Source organism: Lepisma saccharinum, chromosome 6 (genome assembly GCF_977018435.1).
Source record: "Lepisma saccharinum chromosome 6, izLepSacc3.1, whole genome shotgun sequence".
NCBI classification, from domain to species: domain Eukaryota; kingdom Metazoa; phylum Arthropoda; class Insecta; order Zygentoma; family Lepismatidae; genus Lepisma; species Lepisma saccharinum.
In genome coordinates, this window is record NC_139234.1 from 80365534 (window position 1) to 80389541 (window position 24008).

Consider the following 24008-nt stretch of genomic DNA (forward strand, 5'->3'; position numbering starts at 1 on the left):
GATCTGTCCGCGCGTGATTATTTTCTTTGGGGGTAATTGAAAGAAAAAGCCTTCCAACCAACCCTCAGTGAACTTAAAGGTCGGATCCGGGAAGAGGTGGCTCAAATTCCTACCGTACTGGTAATGTGTCTGGAACGAAATCGAAGTCATATTATTTTCAAATAAATCACAATGGAAGGACTATATTTGTATTTTATTGTGAAATTTCTTCTTCAATCAGTAAATTAGTTCATTTTGTCTTAATTATGCATGTTTTGTTTGTATTACGCATTATTTTGTCTTAACTGTGGAGTATTCAAAATCGCCAGATTTACTGCCGCACCCTTCATTTATTTATTTATTTATATACCGGCTGGTCCAAAAGTCCCGGAACGGTCACACATCGAATCGGAAAACGAAAAAATACGTATTTAATAAGTGAAAGAAAGCTATTTAATGATATCACACTTGATTCCCCACCCCCGTCCCCTGGGGGTGAGGCGGGGGGGCAACTGTGAAATTTTAAATAGAAATCCCCATTTTGTATTGTAGAATCGGAAAGATGACTTCATTCAGAGTCCAACGAGCTATCAACCATCCTCCTAGCTCAATTAGGAACGGAGATATGGCGATTTAAAAAATAATAAAAAAAGTGAAAATTTCATAAAAACACAAAAAAGTTCAAAGGAACGCTCTGCCCCTAATTGAGCTAGAGTGAAAGCGATTGCAGATTCGGAATCTGCACGTCAAGACCTTTCAATATAGTATATGGTAGACCCCTTCCATATACTCTATATTTAAAATCGCCATATCTCCGTTCCTAATTGAGCTAGGAGGATGGTTGACAGCTCGTTGGACTCAAGTCCTCTTTCCGATTCTACAATACAAAATGGGGGTTTCTATTTAAAATTTCACAGTTTCCCTCCGCCCCACCCCCAGGGGGCGGGGGTGGGGAATCAAGTGTGATATCATTGAATAGCTTTCTTTAACTTATTAAACACGTATTTTTTCGTTTTCCGATTCCATGTGTATTTCTCACGATATGTGACCGTTCCGGGACTTTTGGACCACCCGGTATTTATTATTATTATTAAACTCAACAGGTTTACACCAATTTACAGAGTTCATATTATAGTAGTACAATTTCTTATACAATTCATAGAATAATAATAATGTAGAGTTTCATAACATATTTCCATCTGTCTTTCTAGCCAATGCACTCATAACTGTTTTCTTGAATAGTGAATATGACATTGCGAACAAATCGATGTGTTCATTCTCTTTCTCTATATAGCATTGTAGAACGCACTCATTCTCATTTGAGGTGGGGCGAGGGAAAGAGGTTAAGTTTCCAGTTTTGTGGCCAGGATGACTACCGTAAAATTAGAGCTTTTGAGCTGACAGTTCAAGGCCGCCGTGGCAGACCATGCCGCAAACCACTCGCCGGAACTCTGAAAAAACTTGAATATCTTATTAAGAATAAAGTCTGTCAGTGTGTCCAGAACTTTGTAGTTTATATTTCAAATTAAAGTTTGTTTGCCCACGAACAACCGCCGGATATTTCCTTCCCTCTTTGCAAACCACAGTGTGCCATAGCTGGCAACAAGACTTTGGCTTCCTACCACGTATAACTTTTTGTCATGCCTGTCTTAAACCTGATTACACGAGGCTAGATCTCCTGCTGGACTTTCCAGTTGGACTTGGACTAATTGCGAGGTATTGGCTAGTTTTCGCCTGACACGATACTAGTTATCGTACTTGTGAGGAATGCTTTCGTTCCCACAAGACATTGCGCAGAGCAGACAAACTAAGAAGATAAGACGAGTAAATTGAAGAACGTTGTAGGAGAATAGCTACTGCTGTCACATTTAATACGCTGGTGATAATAAGGATTTTCATCATCGGTTAATCACGTTTGTCGTGTACAAATCTCATTGCTTTGCATTAATTGCTAAATATTTAATGAACACGAATGCACATAATCTTTCATTGAGCAGCGAGCAAAAGCAACCAACCCTCGGGTACGACAGATCGTAACCGATTAACTCTTTTATCCCATTTCATACACTTTACACTAGTATTACTAACCTGTTCTCTCTAACTTTAAGATCTTAAACTCAATAATTGTAGATCTATAGAGCGACCGGTGGCGTGTAAGTTGCCACGGTGCTTATTAAGCCTAGTTTCCATTCTGACAAATTCCAGACTCATGATGGCGCATGTTGCGCGTCATTTAGTGCACGGTTTCCAATTCGAAACTACTTCTGCAAAATACGCCCGCAACAACACCGGAGTGCAGGACCGCAGTGTGGTGTGGTGTGGTGCAGTGCTTTAGAGTAGTTCAGTGTTTCTTCTCTTGTATTGTAATAATTTGGTGGTGATTTAACTTGTGTAAAGATGGACAATACAGCTACGGCGAGTTTATGGCAGTCGCGTACTGGTGACATTCCACAACACTGACTCCTGTTCACTCACGTACAACTACACAACCAACTACAACAACTACACTGAAATAACAGGACGTTGTGTCTTGAACGCCGCTTCAGTCCGAACAGCGATCACGTGGTTGTCGACGCGTCGTCTACTCTAGTGCGCATGCCCGTGCCCCAGGAACTTGCTGCAGGCTGTTTCCATTGTCCGCGGCGCATGTTGTGCGTCAAAATCGTTTGGGGCAATTTTGTCCCCGGCACTTGCGCCGCGGCATGTTGCAGACAGTTTCCATTTCAACAAATGCTCGGCACATGCCGAGCGTCATGTTGCGCGGCAAATTTGTGGTAAAGGAAACGGGGGCTTGAGTGACTGTCACCTGTCAGACTGAACCAGCGTGGAATCGTGGCACAGCAGCACAAAGAAGCAAGATTTTTTAAAACACACATTAGCTCCATAACTCTAAGGTGGTTCTGGGAAGAACCTTGTTGTTTTGTTTTCCGAGCAAACAGCATTTCGTTAACGTAGAATTTTCGTACGTTCGTATATCGTCAGTCAATTATATACACTTTTGTACATAGCTCAAGCTTCTGAGACATTTTTTAAGATCTCCGCCATTTTCTAGCTTTTCAAGGATACAATGCAACCGTTCGTGAAGATGGATGTAGGTTGATTTTCTACGCTTCTGCGGAATACAATCCAAGTCCTGTCTTCTAAAAGTGTGAAAACTACATGAGGCATCTGCTTTTAGTACACTTACAAGTTGCAAGTTGTGTGGTGTACTCCTGGATATGATGTGGTTCAACTTGTTATGCCAACCCTCCACTGGGTTGAGGATATCAGAGATGCGCAAATAAGTAACGCAGCGATTTCGTAACAGGGAGATATAGGTATACAGTATGCTTTTCTAGGTAAATTGTGTATCCTGTGGCCGTGGGTCAAATCATCTGCCGTTCTCTTCTCGATCACTCGAAGAACACACGTCCTTACACACCTTGAAATCACTTTTGATTTGCAATATGTACACTCATGTTCAGATAAAGTGGCACATACTTCAACTGTTCAATCCTATAAAGTGTGTCACTTTGTGTGAACAGGTGTGTACCCTACGTATAGTATCGAGATGGGGCAGAATAGGGTAGAGATGAAGTGGAGGAATTTTGCTACCTCGGAAGTACAATAATGAATGATGCAACAGATAACAGATCACAAGTAGGATTGCACAAAGAACAGTTATTAAGCAAAGGCATTTGTTTGAAGCACAACACTGTATGGATGCGAAACATGGAAGTTACAAGCGATGCTGGGAAGCCTCTGGAATTTGATCATACAGAGAATATACAGGACTGTAGGTTATTTACTGAGACGTGAAAGAAGAGTGAAAACAGTAATTGAAGGAAGAAGAGAAGGCAAAACCATATTGGCAATATGTTAAAATGAAGCCGGGAAGTAACTGAGAAATGCAATAACGTAAGAGCGTAATAGATATAAGTTGCACAGCACCCTTCGGCAATTGAAAATTTTACTTAAACCAAATTTACTTTACCATGCTACTTCTTCAGACATACCGTCAGGGGTCACGGATTCGAGTCCCGGCCTGGGCATGGGTGTTCTTTGTGAGTGTCCTTTCATCAGTTTCATAATGTCATCATCACTCTTCCTCATCTTCGCGATTAGCCAAAAGTGGCAGAAAAGCGAAGTAAAATAAACCAAATCAAATCAAATTCTTCAGATATAGAAAATTGATATCCACTTCATTATTTATAGTAAGTCATATCTTGTTTATAGTGATTACGCAAAGTCGATCCATTAGTGGCCATCGTAAACCCGTGCTGCATAATTGCACGTACAGGATAACATCTTTTCGAGGGTTCAGAGCATCGAAACAAGCCGTTAATCAGAAAGAGAACGATCTTCATTGTGCCAACTTTGTAGAATAATTACCCGTTTTCTCTGCACTACTTTAAAATTTCCCTACACAAAAGGGAATTTCCCTCCATTTACCATCACTTCGCTCAGTCTGAGTTAGAGACGTCGTTCACTGAAGACGTGCCCAGTGCGTCTGGTGGAATGATGAGCGGAAGTGATTTCGAGTGACCATCAAAAGTAGATTGTTTGAACAGTCTACGACAGCTTCCAGTTTCTTCAGTGAGTTTGTCAGTTCTGACGAGCATTGGGAGTATGCATATACGACCCGAAAACAAACAAACAAAACGTCATTTCCCAGACACATTCATTCGGGAGTGTTTGTCTGCAGACTGAAAGGAGTGTCGCCACAATCTGAGTGCACAATTTCCCTGTCGTGGTTGCAAAATTCTCGTCCTCGTCCAATTTTTCCCATCATTTCAAGAAAGACGTCTAGTACGAAATTATTATTTTTCAATGGTGTGGGAATCATCTAACACACGTGGTTATGAAATATAAATGCCTGTGGGGGAATTCAGTTAAAGGAGACTAACAGAAAATGATACTCTATGCTTTGCAAAAAATGACTTATTAGAATTGGACCGAATTTAAATTGTGCGAGAAAAGAGGTTCTGTCCTGTTGCGGAACACAATGGAACCCATTAGAATTTATGGATTCCTGGACTTTTAGCAACTCTGCTTATTAACGTTATGTTAGTTGTGTTTTTAAGATAAGATACATGTGGGTAATAAGAAAGCGAAATCGACAATAACGTCATTAATTCTACGTAAGTGAAATATTGCATAATGGGCCAGAAAATCTGGAGTTTGAGTTTTTGTTGTAAGTCGACTTTATGCACAGTTAGTCTAATCGAGGCTGGACCTACAGTTTAAAGTGGGATCGGAAGTACTATATTCCTCCACCGGCCAGAAAATCTTGTCAAGTGTAAAATAACTTCAACCTGATCTTCCTAAAATTTTCATGCTCTTCACAGAAAAGTCTTTTTCTTAATTCACCCAAACATTTTACCTGGATTTCCCTGCACCAAGGAAAATTTTCTTCACGTGGCAACACTGACTGAAAGACTCAATCGCATTAACTGCTGCAATGAAGCCAAACATTGCCAGACTCATCGCATCACTGTTGCCATATCTTCATCATTCCGGGAACTTTCGGATGTACCTCCCATAACACTTGGAAGCAGCCGTTTTTCATGATGGAGGTAAATATGTATTCTTAAGTAGTTTTGTCTTGCTAATTTCAATTTGCCATACAAATTTTGCCAGTATATACCATTTAATTGATACAGGTTGCATGATATCCGGGATCTCATACCGCAAGGGAAAATTTGCGGTTGTCGTGTGGCAACACTGTGAACGTTTCGGGTGTTGTTTTTGTGAGTCTGGGACAATTGTGACATAGTAAATCACTACATCAAGAAAAGGGTAAAAATTTGTTGAAAATTAATGTTGGCGAAAAGATTGTTCACCATATACTGTCAGTCGATCCTGCAAAAATAATTCGCTACTTAGGCATCAAACCCAGTGGGATGTTTTTTTTCTTAAGCCTTTAAACAAAAGTGGCAACACTTTTTTGTACCTAAGAATGTTTTTTTTTTTCAAAGACGATCCAGTGTAAACTAACAGAAGGGGTTTTCACAGGACCACAAATAAAAATTCACTTCATTGACCTGGATTTCGAAGCACGAATGAGCGCTGTGGAATCGGCTGCGTGGAAATAATTTGAAGCTGCATGTTTTTTTGCTTTCGGTGGGTGGGGGTAGGAAGCAATACAATTACCTTCAAATCATGAATGATGTCATTGACACGTCCCGGAATGGAGGGTGTCACATGGCATCTACTGTGTTCCCGCTTGGAAATTTCACCCCAGACAATTTGGGTGTCGTAAGCTATTACCGGAGGGAACATTTTCACCATGACATAAGTGATATAATATGGCATACACAGGAGATGTACTACGTAGAAATATGAGCTCCCCGCTAGGGGATACTAGACACCGTCGACGTCATCACTGTTTCAGAGGCAACAAACATATCCCGTTGCAGTATTACTGCCAGAGAATTCCACGCGGGTAAAGCAGCGGTTGCGGAAAGTGAGGCGAACCGTGGCTAGCTCAGTTCTTAAATCAATTGCACGGTATACCAGAGACCCAGGTTCGAGTTCTGGTCGAGCATACATTTTTTTTGCTTTAATTTCTGCGTACAAGAAACAATATCAGGGTAAAGGAGACGCCCATTCAGAGTGTAACATTTTTCACGTTAAACGCAAAAATTCACTTCAAATTATGTAAGCACGGTTGGCATTTTTCTTTTATTTTCTTTGTTTGAGGGTAAGAGTTTGTTGAAAGAAATCGATCACCATACACATGTCTCCAGTGTGCCCTAAAAAGTTCCATATGGAACTCATTAGACGCATTTGTGCACAAGATACTACAAATCTAGAGACTCGTTACGTAAATTCTCCAGCCACTCAATGGACACCTAAATTCGCCAGATTTGGCAACTACTCGCCAAGGTTGGCAACTCTGAACACAGCCCTGTATCTTGCCCCCCCCCCCCCCCTTTGATTTTTGCGCAGTTATTATTGTGAATCATAACTGTGTTGACTCATAAGGTTCTTCTTGCCGTGATGATGAAAGCAAACTTACCTTCCTCTCTCCGATCGCGTGCTTAGCGATCACACAAGGACACGTAAAGGAAGCCATACGTGGGGTATCCTTGCTAACAGGTCAGTGAACTAGCTTTCTCCTCTTTCAAAGTTTTTAATTATTTCTCAATTCTTCGACAAAGTTTGCATTGTAGAACTTTACACAGGGACTGAGCCAATTAGTATCGGTCAATAATGGCATATCTACAGGGTGGGCCAAAAGTCACGTACATGGGTTGGAAACTTAATAGTGGGAACTATTTATTCTCAAATGATAGAAAAGAGATACCTCCTTTAGTGTAGTCACCAGCATTGTGTACAACCGTTGCCAGCGCTGTGGAAGTCGTAGTATTTCTGTAGCAGTGCCTGCTCTGTTGATGGTTTGAATGGAGAAGAATGCCTGAAGAATCTCTGGAACAATTCGGACGCTTCATCTTAGGGATCAAATTAAAGGCACACATCTGCCAGCCCCATCGAGCTAACAAATCAACCACAGGTTGCGCTACATGCTCCAGAGCATTGTCCTGCAAAATGATGGGAGGATGCAGGAAAAAGTGCCCCCTCTTCTTTCGCAACGCAGGTCGCAGGCTATGTTCGAAAAATGAGCAGAAATACTGCGCATTGACGGTCTGTTCTGGAGGTACGGCGGGAATCACCAGAAATTTCACATTAGTGGAGATCTGACTACACAACTTTAGACCGCCAACTCCAACGATACTCTATTCATCTGTTAATCTAAGATGACATTTTTTGAATTAATGGTTAATGCAGAAGAGTGGGTTTAACGTGATTGTTTTTTTTCCTGGCCTACTGCAGCCCTTGTAGGATGTTAGCCTCCCCCACAATGTTATCCTCTTTGTCTTTTTTCCATCTTACAATAATCCGCCTCAGGTCTTCGTCAACATCCTCCAACCATCTTTTCCTGGTCCTTCTTCATCTTCTCCCTCTTACCTAGCTCTATCAGGGTTCCCACACACCTGGAAAACCTGGAATAGTAAGATTCTCAGGGACGTCTCATGGAAAGTCACCTAATTGATCAATGAGTCAAATTGAAGTACATCTGAAGGGCTAGAATATGCTCCTACCTGTTAATTTTCTTCACATAAGCTGCTTTAAAGACAGGCATGTACAGATTAATTGATATTTTGTCTATTTGTCAATTTCTGTTTCTCAAAAGTGTGAAGATATTTGTTCTACGTGCTGTATGTATGGAATGTTATTTTGTGCACTGCAATACAGTTGGAAAGGTGTTAACTCGGGCAAATATCTATAGCCGTAGTCCTTAATTTTACGTGCACAGGGATTGTTCATTTAGTTTGGTTTCAGAAAGTGAACTGATATGAAGTATTTTCCAGTACTGATAAACTACTGATATAAAATTTACTGATTCCTATAACTGAGCCAATGCAAAATTGCAAATGATTCTTGCAGAACATTCATTCACCTCCTCAATTAATGTAAATCAAGTGATTCAATATGATTTACTTTAATAATGAACTGCTTATTTAGACATTTACTTCACAAAACCATGACATACAAATTGTATTTTTTTATTCATAAAAGTAATATAAAATAGCTAAGATTATCAGTAATATTACTGATACACAGATATGCCCATACCAATAGAGTAACAATTAGTTTGCTTCTGCTGGGTCCACAGTCATGTGGACATAAAGGAGAATGATGCTGATGCAGATGGCAACCTTCTCGTCCACCTTGTTCTCGTTCTCTCTCGTTCTCGAGAATAAGTCATCGTAACTCTGCTTCGAATCTGACATAGCCGTCTCACATTGCAAATTTGCTGCAAGGGCTGGAACCTCCGCTGTGCCGTACCTGTGGCAAGTGTTCGGCACATTCTTCTCGCATGTGCTGATTTTAATTTCCTCAGACAGGGTTTAGCCTTCCCAACGATTTTTGATCCATCCATGTTGGGAAATGATGACGGTGTTTTACCAAACGTTTTTATCTTTTTTTGAGAAGAGTGGGCTTTTTACACTGTTTCTGAGGAGGTTTTTAGACTATCCTTGTCTTTTTTAAATTTCGTGTTTGTTCTGTGGAAGTCCCTTTACAACTTGCATTTTTAACCTTTCTCAAAGGTCTCTTTACACCCCTTTTTAAATTTTGTAATTTTAAGGTAAGGGTTTTTAGATAAGGGGATTTTCCCCGTATACTTAGAAGGGTGCAAAATGGCCACGAAGGTCGAAGCACCCAAGATTTTAAATCAATCAACCCGCTAGTCCATCTCATCTCTAATAATAATAATAATAATAATAATATGGTGGTGATGTTATGGTTATGAGGGAAAATGGAGGCTATTGTAAAAATAAACAATACTGCACTGTGTATTGACTACTCTGAAGAAAAGTTGAAGATTCTGTAAAACTCTGGGAAATCTCAGGGAAAATACATTTCAAGTTCATGTGGGAATCCTGCTCAATGGGCTTTCTTTACTGCTCCCTCTTCAGTCATTCTTTCTAAATGCCCCAGCCACCTCACTCCCATGCTTCTTAATGTAACACTATACCGGCTAAAATTCGAAACCGAGGATATTTTGAGTGTGTCTAGGGATCAAACTATTTAGTTCTTTTGCGGGGGTTTTCTTAAGCCTGGTATATTGTAGAGACTTTATATATGCAGATCTAAGCGAACAATTAAAAAAAGAACACCAGAAATGCTGAATCCATATTTCGGGCAACAATTGATCAGTCCGATGTCTGCAGAGAGAATCATTGGTATCCGACGCATATAAACTATTTTAACTTGTGGCGTATATTCCTTCAGGTATTTATTTTAAAATAACATGTTTTAAAAATTTCCCGCACCGTGGGGTCTAAGACGTCATGCTTTGTGCTCCGGCTACGGGACGCGTGCATGTTCGCGTCTCCTGGGGGTGGGGCGAAGCGCAAGTACATTTCTACTGAGATTTCGGCCTGTGTATGAAACCAGTGGTCACCCACCATCGTGAGAAAATTGGGAAGCTACGAATGAGTAGTATAACATGGTAATGCGAACCTACAATGACGACTGCCGGTTCGTCGTGTTGACCACACGTCACCCGTAACTGGTTGGATGATTTTCCACCTCGGCAGTTGGGAATGAGGCCGGCAGTCTGTAGGTATGCTGTTACGCCACGGGTTATGTATTTTCATATCTCGAAAGTGTTTCTTATTGTCTTAAATTATTTCGTTAATGTTATTTAGAGAAAAGTACAGTTAAATTATTTCGTTAATGTTATTTAGGGAAAAGTACAGTAGAAGCACAATGATCTTGATTAGATAACAACTCATGATGTTGAGCGAAAATAGAACAGCCTTCCTATAAAGGGTTATTATGTTAAGTGCTTTTGGTAGAAATGTATGAATGTATTGAGCCACGGAAAAAAATCAATATATTGACAGGTGTTAGATACTGTACACATACGACACTGCATTTTCAAGTTATAAATAGCTTCGGCGATAACGCCTGCGTCTTAGGCAACCCAAACAGCATCGATGTTTAGCGGGTCAGTAGCATACGAGGGGTTACGTCATTTGTGTGTCTCCGAATGCCGACGATGGCAACGATTAAAATGAAGTGCACGTTTTGGGAGGGTGGTACAGAGGACGAGACGATATTGGCCACGGTCTCGTTTTCTTTTATCGTGTTTCTGTCTCACACTCGTCTCGATTTCTAAACACTAGTTTCGAAACGTACCAGTTGTCAAGCAAAAGTGAAGAAATTATATTTGTTGGCAAGAATTTTGGCTATTTTTTTTTTTTTTTTTTTTTACAGTATAATGAATTTAAGTTGTTCCTACTTGTACTGAGATTTGATAAAATTGAATATTTGGAAATCTAAAATTGTATTGAGTTGTGGTTAAAATTTGTTCACTTTGTTTCTTAAGAACTACATCCCTGAATGCATGAAGTTTTGTAAAATATTAAATAAAGTAATGTGGCCATTCGCCATCCAGGATGAAGTCTGAATCATTAATTTTTACATGCATTAATAATTAAAGCAAGCCTAAATCTCTTGTTAAAGTACAGTTTCAGCTTTCATCTTAACCGGCCCTTGTGTATGGATTTTTCATTGAATAAAAATATATATTTTCTTAATTTCCAACTATACCTAAGTAGTGAGCGATTAAATAAATATTATGAAAAAAAAGGTCAAGAAAAAGTGAAGAATGTCGTATTTGTTATTTTGGTAGACATTCTCGTTAAACAACAATCCAACCAATGGCAATAGACATTGTCGATTGAGTCAGAGTTGTCAGACAGATCATCAGGGTTGATTTGGAGGCACGCAGCACAGGTTCGCAAACTAACGGATTAACTTTGCTATTACCGTGAACAAATTTCATGATTTACCCATACATAATTTGTAGATATCCGGTTCGGAGGAATTCGCATTGAAAAGTAAATTTGGCTTTTCAATACTATATCAGAGCAAAGTCTCGAACACCAAATCCCTATCTCCTCTCGATTTTCCAGAAGCCTGTCTTGTTCTAGTCTCGACAAGTCTCGAAACATCTTGTCTCGTCTCGATCAAGCCCGTTTCTGTACCACCCCCAAGCCAACCATGTACATTGGGATCCATGAGTATTACTGTGCAAATTGTCCATGACTATTTTCATTAATTCGATTATTATTAAAATCATTATGGGTGCGTCAACACTTAGGCTGTTACCACCAATTGAAGGTTTTACTATATATCTTACGAATCGAAATAAATCTTATTAAATTTGTGTAAATTATCTCGTTTCAAGAACTAGAGGCAAAGCACATCTGTGCACAAATCTTTATATGCGTTTTTTTTACTATAATCTAGCTTGTCTGCCAAAAATAGTTAGAAAGGTTTTTTTTGAGTCCGCTTTGTGCACAAACAGGCTAATCGGGACTGTACCTAGATTTTAAAGTTAGATCTCAACCATTATGTGCCTCCACCGAGTATCGAACCGGGCATCTCATGATTACAAGGCGACGACGTTACCAGTCTGCCAAAAGAGGATATAAATTATAGGAATCTTAGAGAGTATTTTAATGATTTCTTAACAACGCAATTTCGAACCTCCCCAATGCCGTAGTGGTAATGCTAATGCTCTGTAATCAAGGGATCTCGGTTTCTATCCCCGATGGAGGCTCATAATGGTCCTGATCCCACTGGAAACTGTAGGTTCAGTCCCTATTATACCGTGTGTTCATAAAGTGGACTTACGCAAGGACTATTGTCCTCTCCTCGTATATTGCCAGACCGGTGATGAAAAGTCAGAATCTACTCGTAAAAACTCGGAAGATGCGTTACGGTCAAGGGATAAAAGTTGTCTTGGTTGAAATTACCTGGCGTTTTAATATTGACCCGACAGTTTTGTTGGAAACACACTTGCCTGACCGCCCTGCATTAGAAATATTTCAAGTGTGACACTAACGGTGCTTATACTGGACTTGAAATTTGACAAACCTCGTATATTTTAACCATGGAAATGTTAGCTTCAAATTTTGAGAATGTTTCCAGAATACTAGATTAGCCAAACCACCCTGTTTGAACACTCTGGTAGATGGTACCGTAATTTTTACAATATTCTACTGTTAAAATTTAACAGTTGCCTGAAAAACAGGCATGAAACAGTTTTTTTGTGAGCGTACGTGCATTCATATTGTTATCCCTGTATCCTCTGACCAGAATGAGAGATTAACGCGACATCTGTAATATTAAGCACACACTCTCATACATGCTATATACAGGGTGATAAAAAAGGGACTGCTACCTTATGGAGAAATGTAGTTTTTTACTACACTTTTGCTTCTTAGGTGCTGAGTAACAGCGAAAACTGCATTAGTTGAGACTCTAAACTGCATAAACAGCTGATTAGGCAAAATCGGTGCACACACTTCCGGAATTGCAAGTAAATATTTAAAACTGTGTTGATGCAATTTCACAGCATACTCTAAGAAGAGTCTTTAATAACCATGATTCCCGTATTCACGTGTGTGAATCTCACAATGGCCACCACTTCCAGCACTTATTGTGTACAATAAATAGTTTCCCCAAAATGTTACGTCTCTTTTTGATCACCCTGAAGTACTGCATTGCGACATACAGGAAGGGAAATCAAACTTAAATGTTATTATTTTGTCATAGATAGTGATCATAATTTGGAGTTTGATTCGAACCCCTGACATCGTATCGTGTATAATTTGCAGTTGTGTGGCCATAAAAATGTATTAATTTGATTAACTATGTAATAGACATTAATACTTCAAAGACTGTCATGGCGCATTCCATTGTCACGATTGGGACACACGGACTACATTTTTTGACAATTAAGTAATTATTTTACTGATAGCTAAGCAACATTTTTCTTTCAGCTTCTGTGCAACGAAACATTAACATTAAACATAACTACGATTAGAATACTTTCCCTGATTTATGGCTACAAATTGTTGTCATGCGTTGGACAGACGAAACACCGCCTCTTTACTTAATGAGAAGGGCCTCCCCCATGGCGCAGTTGTAGCGTCGCCGCCCTGTAATCAAGGGGTCGCGGGTTCGATACCTGGTGGAGGCACAAGTGGTTCGGATCCCACTTTAAACTGTAGGTCCAGTCCCGATTAGCCTTACTGTGCATAAAGTTTATTTATTATTAATATTAAAATTTATTTTAATTTCTGTGAATTGTCAAATGATGAAATATAAATTATTTAAGACAAAGATAAGTTAATTTACCTTTGAATATTCTAGTGGAGTTGAGCGGGAAATGTAACAGTTAGAGGAGAAATTAATTCTTTGTTGGTGTCACAATGGAAAATGAAAGTAAATAAAAAAGTTAAAATAAACGAATAATATGTCAAATAGCTTCTAACTTAATTATGTATAATACTTAAATTTTTATGGAAATGTCAATTTTAGATTGTTCGCTCAAAAGATAGGATAAAGTTACAGCATTGCATTTAATTTTAACAATAGTGATTCATGGATACTTTGACATGGGTCATGGTAGTTGGATGATTATTTCTCCAGTGTGGTTAATATCGCGAAATTTTGATCTTGCCTTTCCGCACTCCTCCTGCAAAATTTCAGCTAAACCCACACGACTTACAGACTAGCAATGTTGGCAAATAAATACAAGGGACTAGTGTCACTCATGTAGAAGCTCGCCTTTTTGTTGCCCTTCCATTTGTATATTTTCAGCTCCGCTCGGGCTGAGTTCTCTCGTACGCTCGCAATGAATAGACAGTGTGACGGCGTGCGGAAAGCTGGTGCTAAGGAAAACAACCAAATGCAGTTTACGGCAGTGCTGCCACAATCTGAGGGAATAATTTCTCCTTGCAAGTGGAAAAATGTCCCTTTTTGCGCAATTTTTCCCTTCATACGAGAAATCATATAATAATATTAATAATTAGTAGGTAGATTGATTTAAATAATGTTGACTTAAATCAAGATTTAAATCAGGTGATTTTTTTAAAAAAATCGCTGATTTAAATCACTTTAAAGAAATAATTTTTACCTAGGTATAATGATGTACATAAGGATTTTGTAGATATCAGAATCACTTTGTTGAAAGTACAGTAGTGGCATTAATTCTGGACACTTTTGAGAATTATGATCAAAATCACATTCAAGTTTTGATTTTAATTTAAATTTACGTTTTTATTGAAGTCAAATTTTCAGAAAATAGACAAACATGTCTTTATGTTCAATGTTTCAAAAAGTGAGCACACTAAATTATAATTCATAGTAATAATAATAATTATACAGAAATGTAACTAACTGTTCTTAGCATAACAACACCTGCAAAATGTTCATTCAGTAAATAGTAAATTTTGGCACACACTCATTATGGTTATTGTAACTGCGTTGTGTTAATATTTTTTTGGGATATCCTTTCGATTTGATAACTGCCTCGATTCTTCGTGGCATCGAGTCCATCATACACTTGAGATCTTCCGGTATTATCACTCTAAACCATGATTGGATGATGGCCTCTAACACCTCTCTCTTGTTGCTGGGATTCCGACGCGCCACCAAAACTTTCAGCCTTGACCACAAGTTCTCAATCGGGTTGAGGTCGGGACTGTTCCCGGGCCAAGGCAGAACAGTAATACCATGATCCCTGAACCATCGCTGATTGATTCCAGCGGTGTGACACCTCGCGCCATCCTGCTGAAAGATGCACCGCTTAACGTTACCCCCAAACAAATCACGAATAGTGGGCAGCAATTTTACCTGTAAGACCTGTTCTTGGTATTTTTTGGCATTAATATTGCCTTCTAACACTGCTAGGTGCCCGACACCATGCCTTGCCATGCTTCCCCAAACCATGACACTGATAGGATGCTTCATAGTGGCGGTGGTGCACTCAGGTATCATGTCTTCACTTTTTCGGCCACGCACATGCCTGATACCATCACTTCCAAAGATGCTGATCTTGCTTTCATCGCTCCAAATTACTTTATCCCAATCTTCTAGCGTCCACTCCCTGTGTGCTAACGCCCATTGCACACGCTTTTTCCTCTGCTTTTGGTTGAGATAAGACTTCTTTCTTGCGATCCTCGCTCGTAAACCATTTTCAAAAAGTTTTTGTCTGACTGTTCGGTCAGAAACTACTACTCCAGAAGTTCTCAAAATGGCATTAACATCTTTTGCCGTACGCCGGCGATCTTGTAGAGAAAGGCGACAGATTCTACGACAGTCTTGAGCAGTTAATTTTGGTTTCCTGCCACTTCTTGGAGCAGTTTCTGTGTTCCCAGTTGCTTCATACCGCTTGCAAACCTTTCTAACGTCTGACTTTGTAGCACCACCACCCAACCTTTTTGCTATTTCTTCATAAGAATAACCTTCATTACGAAGTGTCAGTGCCTTACTCCTTTCACTTGGTGACCAATCAGCTCGTTTTATTGTGTTAGGAGCCATTATTTGCAATTTCAGTATCACTTTTCAACTCGCTCCACTACATAGAGTACCTAACGATGTTCACTTCACAAAAATCAGCTGCCAAGTGCTGTAAAGAATGAAAACAAAGAGTTCAGTTGGTTGAAAATACCAATAACAATACTAATAAATATACCAATAATCAAACAACAATGCTGCAGTAAGGTGCGAGCGATTCTTGAGGTCAGCGAACGATGTACAACAATAATGCTCGAAGTTGATGTAATACACATGAATCGCACACAAGCGTTCTGTTGGATGAAAATAACAATAACAATAATAATCAGGCTACAATAATGCACTCAGATGCATTATTGAAGTTACTGAATGATATAATTTAAATTGTTTAATTTTTCTATACAGGATATAGTTTTACATTCGAGTTATTCTAAGAAAATTAACTTTTTACAAAAAGTGTCCAGAATTAATGCCACTACTGTACATTAATCTCGTAATCATTGAATGGTGTTTATTAGGGTCTAGGAAAGGAAACAAAATGTACTGATGGGATGAAGCTCATACGAAAGGCAATATAATATGTAAATCATAAACACACTTAGATTTCTCTTGATTTAAAATTCGATAATTTTTAAGGCAAAAATAACAAACATTTTGTGTATAATTATGTACAAAATACTAATTATGTTAAACCGTAAATATTGTCATTATCGTTAAACTTTAAATAAACTTGGCACCTGATATTTTGCAAACTGTCATTAACAAATTGCCAAAATTCAGCTACAAGACTATAAAAATATTTTAAGTTACAATTATGGAGTACATCCAGAATGTTGTATTTTGACTGGAAGAAAAGTTAGCGAAATTATTATAGTTTCATTAGCACACTCAAAAACATTTCCATAGTAGGTTCATATATACGAGTACAGTCTCAGAAACAGAAAATGTATATTTAAATATATTTATTTTATTTGCAATCAAACTTTTCAAATATTTTACAGGGCCGTTTACCAGAAAAAGTCTTTTTTATATAAGAACATATATATCTACATGCGTGGTGCCAGAAATCATTCAAGCAAGTTTGAGCTTTTTTTTGTAAAAAAAAATGAAAAGAAATTACGTATTTAAGTAAAAAAATGAAGATAATTTTTTTAATAAAAATCATGATTAGTAGTATTATATTTTCCTTGGTCCTTGCATCACAAATGAATCATATTAAAAGTTTAACTAATGGACCAGATATGGCTTTGTTCCATTGCCCATTTTGTAAGTTCGTCATTCATCTACATCGTTACGTTTAACTCAAGAGATAGAAAAATACATAAAATATACGAAATAGTCGCACTCCGTGGCGGAGTTGTTAGCACATTTAAAACTGTGTTGATGCAATTTCACAGCAAACGCTAAGAAGAGTCTTTAAAACCATGACGTTAGGGATCCCAGGTTTGAATTGCGGCCTGGGCATAGGTGATTGTTTTAAAGAGTCCCTTCATCAATTTCATCATATCATCTCTCATCCCGATCTTTGCAATTAGCCAAAAGTAGCAAAGAAGCCAAGTAAAATAAAGCAAATAATTCAATAAACAAAATAGAAATATAAGCAGATATATAGGCTTGTAAGCAAAGCAGTAGACATAAATGGACAGCAGAAATCGAATTTAACTTTTTTCCCTTTCGGCTTACAATTTGCTCGGAATTTCCCTTCGTCTGGAACACTGGTTTACGGCCGAGAGAGTGAGCAGCGGATGCCCTTGGACGCGGAGGTGTTCCCAAGGCGTCGGCTCATGCGCAGCTACCGATCCCAGGCCCCATCCGCCCACGCTCCGAGCGGCAATAGGGGCACCAGGAAATGCTCAATGCGGCATCACAAAAGTCCACACTTGCATTAGGGAAACAGACCCATCCTTCGAACACGAATTTTAGAAAAAGAGATTATGAATTTTTCTGCCCACATGAATGAAAGAACGATTTTAATTTGTTTTACTTCGCATTTCTGCACTTGTAGCTAATTGGGGAAGATGAGAATTGCAACTGTACATTATACTGAATATATAGTCCATACAGTACGCGAAGGATGAGCACACTATTACGCAATTTAGAAATTAAAATTCAAGTCTTCAGCGCTCAACTGGATTTCCATAATGTTATATAACTTAGAATGGTTGGAATGGTGATGAGATGAAATAACTGATGGGACATGTGGACAGCACACAGTATTAATCTGGCCATGAGTCCAGACGCCAGAACCTCGGTAGTGTGCAAAATGCAGTCCAGGGTGTGCTACGTGAAATGAGGACATTTGGATGTCTTGAGAAAGGGTCTCTGCCTACATCTGTATATAATTTGCATGAGTGGTGACCTCTCTTCTGGAAGTAAGTTCAAATTGTGTCATTATAGAAAATGCCAAGTCGTGCTCTTCATATTGTAAGGAATACAGCGCACAGAACTTTATTGCACAAAAGGGTGGAGGACGGCTATGGGCGCAGGGGTTCGAACATTCTCGATTCCTCGCCAGGAGTCCCGTGCTCGATTCCCAGCCTGGGCATGGGTGTTCTTTGTGAGTGTCCGTTCAACAATTTCATCATTCATCGCTTCAGTTAGCTAAAAATTGCAGAGAAGCGAGGGTAAATAACAAACCAAATCAAATATTCTCATTCGCCATAGTTGGAGGCCATGTGACTTACTGAGCGACACATTAATTACCTATATCTGGTAATGTACATTATATCAATCTGCGATCTTGTAACATCTCTGGCAAGTGAAGTGTGGAATCTGCTTATGGACTGTTGAAAGAAGAGAAATTTGGCCACATTTAAGCAAGAAATTATTACTTTAACCAATGAATACTGATACCTTACCCCATTTGCCTTATTGCGTTCCTCCCGTACTAGCTGCGAAATTTCCTACGTATTTTCTGATACTATTACTCTCTTTTCATTATAGTATGTATATTTCATTTATACAGTATAAGCATGCACATATATATATATATATATATATATATATATATATATATATAATATGTGCGTCAGGCAAAAGCTGTACAGAGAAGCCATATGCATACACAGCATAACTTCCCACTTCACTTTGAGGGGGCATCTATAACCCTGCTTTGGCTAATCAACGTCCAATCGAGGAACAGTGTCGCAGACACACTGTACGCTCACAACCATTCAGAGCCTGACAGTTGCACGTAATCGGCACTGGAGGAGTTGAGTAGACTGTCAACCCCGGCTACCTCTGACATGTTGGAGTCTGAACCACCACAAAAATTATAATCCCTGGCACTTTGCTTTTTTAATGAGTACTGTGTCAACCCTGGCTACCTCTGACATGGTGGAGTCTGGACCACCACAAAAATTATAATCCCTGACACTTTGCTTTTTTAATGAGTACTGTGTCAACCCTGGCTAACTATGACATGGTGGAGTCTGGACCACCACAAAAATTATAATCCCTGGCACTTTGCTTTTTTAATGAGTACTGTGTCAACCCTGGCTAACTCTGACATGGTGGAGTCTGGACCACCACAAAAATTATAATCCCTGACACTTTGCTTTTTTAATGAGTACTGTGTCAACCCTGGCTAACTCTGACATGGTGGAGTCTGGACCACCACAAAAATTATAATCCCTGACACTTTGCTTTTTTAATGAGTACTGTGTCAACCCTGGCTAACTCTGACATGGTGGAGTCTGGACCACCACAAAAATTATAATTCCTGACACTTTGCTTTTTTAATGAGTACTGTGTCAACCCTGGCTAACTCTGACATGGTGGAGTCTGGACCACCACAAAAATTATAATCCCTGACACTTTGCTTTTTTAATGAGTACTGTGTCAACCCTGGCTAACTCTGACATGGTGGAGTCTGGACCACCACAAAAATTATAATCCCTGACACTTTGCTTTTTTAATGAGTACTGTGTCAACCCTGGCTAACTCTGACATGGTGGAGTCTGAACCACCACAAAAATTATAATCCCTGGCACTTTGCTTTTTTAATGAGTACTGTGTCAACCCTGGCTAACTCTGACATGGTGGAGTCTGGACCACCACAAAAATTATCCTCCCTGGCACTTTGCTGCTTTAAAATCAGGATAAAAATTGCCTTCACGCCACCAATCGTGCAAGGTGTCTTCACCAGGTCTGTCGACTCAGACTACTAGACAATGTCGGAGTCTCGGTCACCGCTAAGTAATTTTCCAAGCCATTCAATTTGCTTTTTCGTTTTACTTTATGACTGCTCATATTGACGCTTTCCACAAACACGTCCTGTGTTCGGAGACTACCGGCATATGACCGCAATACACTATCTTGAAGATGGAAACGTAGAGAGTCTGGAACGTTGGTGCTTATATACAACAAACCAAGTACGGTGGTTAAATGACCTAACAATTCAACATGAATGAACCACCACTGGAACTTTAGTTGTCTAGTCGCTAGGGCGCCGACTTCCACACGGGAGACCCAGGGTGGTTCTGGGGTCCACCCGTCCTCTACCTGGAGGTAAGGGCGGCCGGAACAGTGCTGATCATTACCTCTAAAATGGCCGAGATCGAGAATGTGTGGAGCCTTACCTCCACATCCCCCTACGTGCCTTCACATGTGCACCGGAACTTTTACCGTACCTTACCTACTAACCACCACTAATGAGCTACAGGGGGAAAAATGCTGGTCTGGGTAGCAATAAAAGAGGCAGAATCAATCATTTAAGCATAAGTGTAACTTTACTGCAAATAAACAATAATAAGCAGAGTCACTATGTATAAGGCCAAAAATATATTAAGTCGTGTGATTTTTTCGATTATTTGAAGATCACACATTTCATAGAAAACTCCAAACCTTATGGCGTTATACGTACAGAACAAAACAAAGTGAAAAATTGTGGTGAATCTGAGAGCGCGAGATTTTCTGGCGTCGTGCTTTGCTCCTTCGACAGAGATTGGTGGGCGTGGCAGCAGGTGGCAGGCAATGGGCGTGGTAACAGCTTCTCCCTTACCTTACAGATGCATTAGTGGAACCTGTCTGCATACGGATGTACTGTTTAAAGTTGTTCTGCCTGTGTTTGTAGGCTTCTTTGATTGGAGCTTTAAACTCGCGTGTGCGATACTGAAGTGAGATATCGTTGAACATATTATCGATATCTACCAGCCTCACCGACAGAGTGGTTAGCGTGGCATGCTACGAAACTAAGGTTCCTAGGTTCCATTCATTTGGTTTGTTTTACTTGGCATTTCTGCTACATTTGGCTAATCGCGAAAATGAGGATGAGTGATGATGTGATGAAATTGATGAAGAAACTCTCACAAAGAACAGCTTCGCCCAGGCTTGGATTCGAACCCGGCACCTCTGGCGTCGTCCTAGATTCGAATCCTGGCGAGGCATAGACGTGCAGCAGCGTGTATTGCTTCGCTCTGCCGCTCGATTCCTCCCCTTTCTCTGCCACTATGCGCGGTCTTGCTCCAGAGATAGTTGGAACAAAGTGTAGGTGAAATGGGCAAACTCAGTTAACTAAAATCGTTGATCGAAATTAAATTTCCTCGCCACCAAGAATGTGCGGCGCTCGTACCTTCACATCCTCTACACGCCTTCATAGCAAGGTGTAGTGCAGAGGGATAGTTTTTAGGTTCCTACAACAGCCGTGTCATATACAGGGTTATTCAAAAATAACTCCCCGGATTCGTGATTTTATTGCAGGGAACTTAGGGAACGTGTCGTCATTGTATGATTGTGTGCACACTCACCGGAAATAAAAATGGGTCATCTAGATCCTGAAATACTGGGTTTCCTGCAATGCGTTGTGTGTGTTGCATAACTCTCCGGCGATAGCAGAACTTCCTATTGAAACGTTGCTATATGATGCAGCTATGTTGCATCGCTCGCTATTAACGGCAAAGTTTGGAACATGCGGTGTGCGGGACTCTTCGAATAAAACTTGTGGACATCAGGCACAGATGTACACCAACATAATGACATTATATTCCATAAAATCACGAAATCATGGATGTTTTTTTTAATGACCCTGTGTATAAAAATACTTATAAAATTGTGTCCCTATAAACCGGCATCATTACTATTTCTAGTCTCAAGATATGTTACAAGCCAGGCTTGAACATTATGCTTGCTTTGTGGAGGCGTGCTGTGTGAGGCTATCCGCCTGCACAGTGTACGTCAAAGCCAGTAAGCAGCAGAGCGCGAATAAAAGCCACTTGTGTTGAGGGGTTAATACTCTGTGAGGGAAGGCGCCTTTCTTCTCAAGGAACCACATCATTTTTCTTCCCTCATGATTACCCTTCCACACTGCACTGTTACTCACAAATCAGGTCACACACTGGTTCGGATCCCACTTTAAACTGTAGGTCCAGTCCCGATTAGCCTTTCTGTGCATAAAGTGGACTTAGAAACAAAATCAATCACTCAACTCATAAATCAGATGACGAGAGGTTTCCCACTGTACGAACGCTACCGACGAAGCCTCCTTTCCGCCCTCTTGCAACGCTACAGTACCGCTTCTCGCTCTGCAGTCCAGACGTGCATATTAGAGCGCTCTTTCACAAATACGGTGGATTGACCAGGCCTGTTATAAAGACCTAAAACTAAACAGAGTTGATTGGTTTAATCAGTTAATTTATTTATTTAGTGAAATTTCCAGTAGTACAGCATACGCCATTTTAACCGGAAGTAAATAATAATAATAAAACAAAACAAAACAGTTCCAAAATCAGAGCTCAGTTTCACAATATCATTACTTATGTACATTTTTTGATAGGGTGGTGATAAAAGACAAATAACAGCTGAACATATCTATTTGGTTTGAGATGTTAAATTGATTAGGTAGCCTATGGAATAATACATGATTGTATGAGTCACGGTCTGGTAGTTGCAGTATGAAAAGTTTCCTTGCTCCGTGTTTCATTTGAAATTACATGGTAATGTCCAGAATTTTTTTTTTTTTTGGCTAAAGGAGCTTGAAGCCTGCATTTGTCAGGTTGTATGATCAGAAACCCATTTCGACTGTGTGATGAATTATTATACGTTGCTCAAACTGTGAAAGCAAGTCAATTTTTGGTATTCGTAAGCTCATTATAGGACTAACACATTTGTTTAAAAATGGTAGTAACTGTAACTCTTTTTATTTTTGTATTTTTCCAGTGATAACATTTCTGACAGGGCACGTCAATATATTTCTCTTCAATCTCAGTACTGTTTGAAACTGTGACGTATGATGATAGGCATCAGTCACTTGACTGCGTAGGCATTTCGTATCGAACGGAGTTCATCAATTGCCTATTTATCATGGATACAACAGCGTACTTCATAACACTCCAGTAACAACGTGGTGTTTGTAAATGCCTATTCGTAAAATAATAATAATAATAATAATAATAAAACTCCGATAGGAGTACCGATGGGAAGGAGAGAGTGTTGAAGGCTGGAGCCTCCCCTCAAATTCCTGGCCGAAAAAATGGAGGAAATTTGAGTTACATGTGTGTAATATAAACATATTTTTTCTTTCCGCAAACATTTAATTACAGCGTAATTTGACAAATTTTTACGAGGGACCCGGCCCATTCTTGTTTACACCAATACCTACGAGAACCTCCCCGATGGCGCAGTGGTAACCTCGTCGTTTTGTAATCATAATGCCCCAGTTTCGATACCCGATGGAGGCACATGGTATGTCTAGTTCCTGTTAAACTGTAGTTCTACTCCCGATTAGCCTATCTGTGCATAAAGTAGACGTCAACAAACTTCAACAACGTATATCTACCTGTGTTGCTGGTTTTCTACCTCCGTGATTTTAAACAAATGAACCACGTGACCTAGTCACCAACTATCTGCACTGCGAGCTGTGCACTTGCGTGTTTCTGTTCTTGGCGCTTTCGAACTGTACTAGGTGACGTCACTTGCGCCAAGACCATACTTCAAGTGTGTACTTTGTACCTTTCGGACAGAGCCAGTATCACTTTCTTGAAATGAGTCTCATCTTGGTCACTGTTTTGAAAACTAAGGCCCGCAATCTTTTCTTGTGTCAATAACTTTACTAACTTCTTCTCCATTTTTTCCACTTACCTTTCTATTTTATTTTGTTCTGAAAGTTGTATCATTCAATTGTGCCATTCATTCGCCATATATATCTATTTCATTTTCCCTTTTAT

The 24008-nt window shown here is 39.6% G+C and overlaps 1 protein-coding gene across 9 annotated transcripts in view; it reads left to right on the forward strand.

Annotated features, from left to right (window-relative positions):
* Positions 1–24008, forward strand: part of rdgB (retinal degeneration B) — a 336815-nt gene that overhangs the window by 133348 nt on the left and 179459 nt on the right. Inside the window, exon 1 of one of the 9 annotated variants that reach the window (XM_083124207.1) lies at positions 6980–7059. The exons of the other annotated variants lie outside the window; for them this stretch is intronic. The gene's annotated coding sequence lies outside the window, so the exon portion shown is untranslated. Of the gene's footprint in view, positions 1–6979; positions 7060–24008 lie in introns of those variants that run through there. 9 annotated transcript variants of the gene reach the window in all.